The 6192-nt window shown below is 46.6% G+C and overlaps 1 protein-coding gene and 1 long non-coding RNA gene across 4 annotated transcripts in view; one reads left to right on the plus strand and one right to left on the minus strand.

The window, feature by feature from the left end:
• The window catches only part of DISP1 (dispatched RND transporter family member 1), a 117512-nt gene extending 117384 nt beyond the window's left edge, over window positions 1-128 (minus strand). The window contains exon 1 of the mRNA XM_029934949.1: window positions 1-128. The gene's annotated coding sequence lies outside the window, so the exon portion shown is untranslated.
• Window positions 129-183: 55 nt separating this feature from the next.
• LOC115288035 lies at window positions 184-1070 on the plus strand. 3 transcript variants are annotated; one of them, XR_003906786.1, is made up of 2 exons: window positions 184-450; window positions 872-1070. It is a non-coding gene; the product is annotated as an uncharacterized LOC115288035 (long non-coding RNA). The 3 variants fall into 3 exon arrangements; XR_003906788.1 differs by having other exon boundaries at window positions 184-427; window positions 869-1070; XR_003906787.1 differs by having other exon boundaries at window positions 184-427.
• Window positions 1071-6192: the final 5122 nt, after the last annotated feature.

The following is a 6192-nucleotide window of genomic DNA, read 5'->3' on the forward strand; positions in this document are numbered from 1 at the left end:
GGTCTCCGTGTCCCGCGGCGCTGGGAGCGGTGGCGGCGGCGGCAGCGGCAGCGGAGAGAACGAGACGCGTCCACTGAGGAGACCCGCGCCCGGGACGCTTCTGCCCCGAGGCGGACTCGGACCCGGCTTCCGCCTCGCGCCGGAAGGCGTTCGCGCGCGGGACCGGAAGTCCCGCTTCCTGGAGGGAGGGTGCGGTTCGGGCGCCGGTTTTCTGGGCTGCGGGCAGGCGGGCCGGCGGCGGCGGTGGCACCCCGCGGCGCCCAGACGCGGAATCGCGCTGTGCCGGGTGGAAGATGAGGCACAGCGCAGAGCGGGTGGGCAGGACCGGGGTCGTGCTGGGCTGGGGGCGCGGCGCCAGGAAAGAGGGGCTGGTGTTTCGGGGACGGGAGGTGAAGGCCGCCCAGGAAGAAACGGCCGCGAGCGTCTGGTGAGAGCTGGAGATCGGAAGAGGTGGGAGGGCCTGCTGGACAGTGGGGCCGGGGGGATGCTGGGGGGCCGTATGGGGGAGCTGGGGGTGGGGGCGGCTTCAGGGGGCAGTATGGAGGAGCCAGGGCACTGCGTCTGTGAGATTGCATCGGGGATGCAAAAACACTGATCGAGTCCTTTAAGGCAGGACCACCAGGGCTCTTAACCCTCATCACGGCATTGGGCACAATACCTCAACCAACCGAAATGCCAGCTGGAACCCCAGAGCCCCATAGAATGGCCTGAGGAGGAGGAAGCTTCATTACCAGCCATGGTGATGAGGATGGTCACCTCTATGGCTATTTTGCTTGCTACTAGTGTTTAAGTACTTTCTTGTACACCAAGTCCCCCTTTTCCTTTTTAGGAAGAAAAAGAATGACAATTTTTCTTTTGTTTTTGTCAGCAGCAGGGTATGTTGCAATATGTACAGAGAGGATTGTCACAGAAGAGAAGGAAGGATGGACAACATGTAGAAAGCTGTACCTATAGTGCACACATCGGCTCTGGATGGAGTAGAAGAGCACAAGTTTTCGTTTGCCCACCTTGGGGAGGTTAGCAGTCCCTTTGTGGTGGTGTGTGAAATAACCAAATGATAGTGTGGAGAAGTGTGTCCTTCAAAGAATGGGAAGTGTGTGTGTGTGTGTGTGTGTGTGTGTGTGTGTACACACATGCGTGCCACCCTTATCTATCAAGAAGTAGAATGTAACAGGCACTCCATGGAATGTTGCCATATAGCTCACCACAATTGTTTATTAATCCCTTAAAGGGTCATATACTATGTACATGTGACCATGTTCTTAGGTAACCAAATGTCCTCTTTTGCCCAGGACTGAGATGGATGCCAGGACACTAGAATTTCGGCACTTACACTGGGATAGTCCTGGGAAAAGTGGGACAGGATGGTAACACTATCATGTCCCCTGTAAAACAGATTAATCTGAAAATGGACACATCCTTAACCAGGCCCTTTATAGTCTTCCCCCAACTCCAGGAATTTAAAATATGGTACAGGAAAACACAGAAAATAACCCTTAGAACAATCACATAAATGGCTGTGCCCTAAAGGAAAGCTCTATTAACACCATTTGCTGAGGACCAGGACCTACCCTGTCTCCTTTGATTATAGGAGATAATCCCTGTGTATTTCCAAAACATTCCTTTGCTTGATTAGCCAGGGAAGACTTCTGCTTGCAACCAAAATAGTCTTGAGAATTGTATCCATAGTACGTTCTTGTTCAAGACCATCTGCTGCCAGAGCTCCTGCTGAGCGGGCACTGAGCCCCATGCTCCATATTCACTGGCATAGCAAGCTGAAGTAGACCTATCTCAAACCCAAATGGGCTGAGAGTCTCTTGTGCATGGATTTTGGTCACAAATGGAGCTCCAATTGGTCTCTTTCCTGTCGAGATAGAAATGTCCTGTAAACCTAGATTTCGGTTAGACATGAACAGGATGTTGAAGCTGGTGGAGCAAAAGCAGGAGATACTGGACGGAGGAAGGGAAAGAAGGGATAAGAGAAGACCGAGTTATCGGAGCAGTGTTCATCTTTGTGTCCAGCTTTCCAGTGTTTGATTTCCAATCCCTTATGAGGTCCAGCTCAACTTCTGTCCTTAAATTCTGTGAAAATTCTGTGTCCTTCAGTCAAGTCCCCATTTTACTTAGGTTAGTTGTAGTCGGTTTCTGTTCCCATTGATGAAATGACATCACTCCCCAAGACACTTGTCAGCAGCTTACTCTACAGCATCCATCTCTGGTCACCAGAGCTCTGGAGCCAGCGTGTCCTTCAAGGCCAAGGACAGGAGGGCCACTGCTGCCTGGTCCCATCAGGAAATCTGCCCCAGTTACCATAAGGCTGGTGGGTGGGGCAAAGCCTACAATCAGCATATAAATCTAGAGGGAGACTTAGGAAATGGTGTATTCCTAATTCTTTGTCACACACGGGGGAGGAGAGTCGACCTGGACAGAGTTCAGTGGTCCCAGAGACTGGACTATTGACCTTCTCCCTCCCAGTGGGCTCCCCGATTTTTCTGGTGTGGAGGGAGTGCAGAACCCCCAGGAGACCCTGTGAGACCACTGCCCTCAGTGTACTGCTGAGCACCCTCCCACCCACCATGCAGCCTTCGGAATCAGCCTGTGCAAAATTGTGACCACTGTTTAGTCAGGAGTGACCAGGGGTAACAGACATGTTATTCAGAACCAGGAGGGAATGTTTGAAGAAAAACTGCTTTTTGTTCCCTCTGTACTCACCAACTGGCTCAGACAGGTACATGGGTTAATTAATGGAGCTAATAAGGTTAGTTTAAACATATATTTACACTTTCTACACTCCCATTCATACACGGGTGTTCATCCATATTTGCTCATAAACATAAATGTAAATAACCGGCATCACCTAGGTCCTCAGCAGTCGGCAAGCCCACAAGTGTGCCTCCTTCCCTTTGCACACCCCGTAATGTAACTTGCTGCACAGTGAACTGTTCTAGTTGGAGGCAATCACAGCAGCATGTTCCTTGGAATACTAATCACAGTGGAAAGTTGTATTAATTAAAGATAAGTGTTGAGTGATAATTAAGGTCAGCCAGTGCACTCCAATTAATAATTCCCAATTGCTGCAAGGCCCCAGAGGCAAGGTATTTTTATGAAGATCTCCATTTGTGATCCAATAGTATCACTGACCGTGAAGGATGACTCTTACTACATTTAGGGTGGTGCTTTCTGCCTAAAAGGGCAGCCTGGAAAGCTGCCCCAGAAGTTTTTCAGTTTAACTGGAATATTTAAAAATTTAACTTTTGATACTCTGGTCTGATTTTTTTTATTGTGGTAAAATACATAGAACATAACATTTGCCATTTCAGCCATGTTCAAATGCACGTTGCAGGGCATTACTGCATCTGCAGTGTTGTGTACCCATCACTCCCAGTCATCCCATCTTCCCAGACTGAAATTTCCTACCCACAAAACAGTAACTCTCCATGCTCCCCCTCCCCGAAAATCTAATTTTGGCCTAGGTTTATATGTTTTATATCCCATGGAAACATGTTCAACACGATTGATAGCCTCTGGAAGTAAACATTTATAAACAGGAATAAAATAGGGCCTTGTTCACCTCTTTTCTCCTGCGGAATTCAAATGAAATGTGATCTCAGGGGCACATTGTAGGATAATCAGGTATTTCTAGTTCGGGCCTCTCTAAGACCTACACCAATGAAAATTCCACCTGTAAACACAACAGGAAACGGCATGGTACTCATGAACTGAAAAGTTCATGTGAGTGCGTTCTGAGGACTTTCACACACGTTGATAACTGCAAATACCAAACCTCGTTTGTCTTTCTGCAAAACCAACGAGCAATCCACACATCTGGTTGGTGCACAAGTTCCCCTTAGCCACCATGGAGCTAAGCAGAAATGCTCCTACCTCAGAAAGCTAAACCCCAACAAAGGGCAGGGGGCAGTGTTGAGGAAGCCTTTCCTCTTGAATAAAGGTTTCACTCCCAGGTTGGGTACCGGAAATAGACACGCAGCCCTGCTCCTGACTTGAAAGTCTAACCACTGATTGAACAAGAAAATGAATTTTCAGCTCTGAGTCTCAGTGATGCAAACTTATTTCCTATAAAGAAATTAGTTACAGACTGGAAAGGTCAAGGCAAAACCTTCCTTGTAAAAACCATAGATATAAGCCTTAAAGAGAAGGAATACACCTTCTCTGTAACAGAACCCTGGTTAGTAAGAAGTCACTCCCTGTACTGTTAGCACACTCTTAAAAATGTTTGAAATCAAGCAATGCAGGTTGGTTATATCTGCCTTGAGTAGACATGACAGAAGCCTAGAGTTTCTTCTGATTCTTCTGCATTTTTGTCCTGAGACACACTTCCACACTGCAAATACTCACTGCATGCAGAGTTGCCAGATAAAATGCAAGGTGCTCAGTTAAAGTGGAATTCATATTGGGGTGCCTGGGTGGCTCAGTCAGTTGGGCCTCTGACTTCGGCTCAGGTCAGATCTCACGTTCGTGGGTTCGAGCCCCACGTCGGGCTCTGCTGGCAGCTGGCTCATAGCCTGGAGCCTGCTTCCAGTTCTATGTCTCCTTCTCTCTCTGCCCCTCCCCCTCTATGCTCTGTCTCTCTTTGTATCAAAAAATAAATAAAACTTAAAAAAAAAGTGGAATTCATATTATCTTTAGTACAAGTAAGGTAGGGAAGCTGAATGGACTGCATTTTAGAAAGACTCCATCTCTGTTGTTTCTTTGCGAGGTCCCATTTACTCACGCTCCATATTTCACCTTGTTTCTGAGTAAACCAGAGAATCTATGTTCCTGCCCCAAGCGGGGAGGCAAGAAAGTTCATCATTCTCTGCGTTTCATCCTAGGCCCCCAACACTGGATAGCATGTAAGAGACCCAGCCCCCCACCTGTTCCAGCACTGTGTCTTCAAACTTGGTTGGCACTGGCATCAATACCTGCTACCTTTGCTGACTTATGTTATAAAACCTGTTATTCACCTGTCACTCGCTTACAATCGGATCCTACACTGGATTCCTGAAGGAACATTTACCCTGGACTCTTCTCCTAACCCTTACCCTAACCTCAAATGATGGAAGACGCCCTTCTGTCTGAGTCTCCCAGAGGTTCTGCCTACCATACTCTGTCATTTAAATTATTCAGTAGGCTCTGCCCTCACTTCCTCCTGGCTAGCATCTGATTTCCATCCTACATGAAGCCAAGGGCCCTCTTGGCTGGTTCTGCAGGGCCCCCTCTGGGTCCTTGGACCTGGCCCACATACATCATAAGTATGTCCCAAACGCTGCATGGCACATAGTTCTAATTAGAAGGTTTTATTTATTTACTGTTTATATGAAATACAAATGTGACTGACCATCCTGTATTTTTATTTGCTAAATCTGGCAACACCATTGCACATAACCAATATTCCTTAAATATTCTAAAAGAAAGCTTCCGTAAGTATAGCAATACAGCTTTTCTCTCCTACAGACACATGCAGAGAACATTGGCTATCAATATACTGTGTAGAAACTATCCACCTTTGTACACTTTCCTTAACATGTTACAATGAAAAACAAGCAAGACTACAGACGTGTGAAGAGTGTTGTTAAGAACTGAATGGACGGTATGGAAGACAGAATCAGAGACCGATGTCCGCATGGTTGGAGGGAATAACTTACAGGTGGATATTACTGGGTGCGGGAGTCTGGGATTTGACCCAAGAGCACAGGAGCCTGGCGCAATTGAGCCACACCACTCGGTGCACTTCTGATAATTTTGAATTACTTTTCTGTAGTGGGTTTTTTTGGTTCGTTTGTTTGTTTGTTTTGGGGTCATGTTCTGTATCTTTTTTTCTTTCATTCTCACGGTAGTCAAGTAGACTTTTCGTATTAGTGGAGTATGGTCCAGAGAATGCTGGAGGTATCCCTGGCAAATGGAACAGTGACTCTTGCAGAGCTGATTCAAAAGTCTGAAATAAATGCACAATACTCAAGTCACTAAAAATAACTCTAAATATTGAATTAAAACATTTTTCAAAATAAGAATCTCACATGTGTAGATAATACCAAGAAAAGTAGATTAGCTTATTAGTATATTCTTTTCAGTTAAGTAAGATTCCATCGGTCATTGATTCTACATTTTAACTCTGATTTGGGGTCAGTTGAATCTCAAGGGTACAAGCACTACACATGCTGCTGAATGAGTGTCCATGTTAACAAGAGGGGA

The sequence above is a fragment of the Suricata suricatta genome, chromosome 3 (genome assembly GCF_006229205.1).
Source record: "Suricata suricatta isolate VVHF042 chromosome 3, meerkat_22Aug2017_6uvM2_HiC, whole genome shotgun sequence".
In the NCBI taxonomy this organism is placed as follows: domain Eukaryota; kingdom Metazoa; phylum Chordata; class Mammalia; order Carnivora; family Herpestidae; genus Suricata; species Suricata suricatta.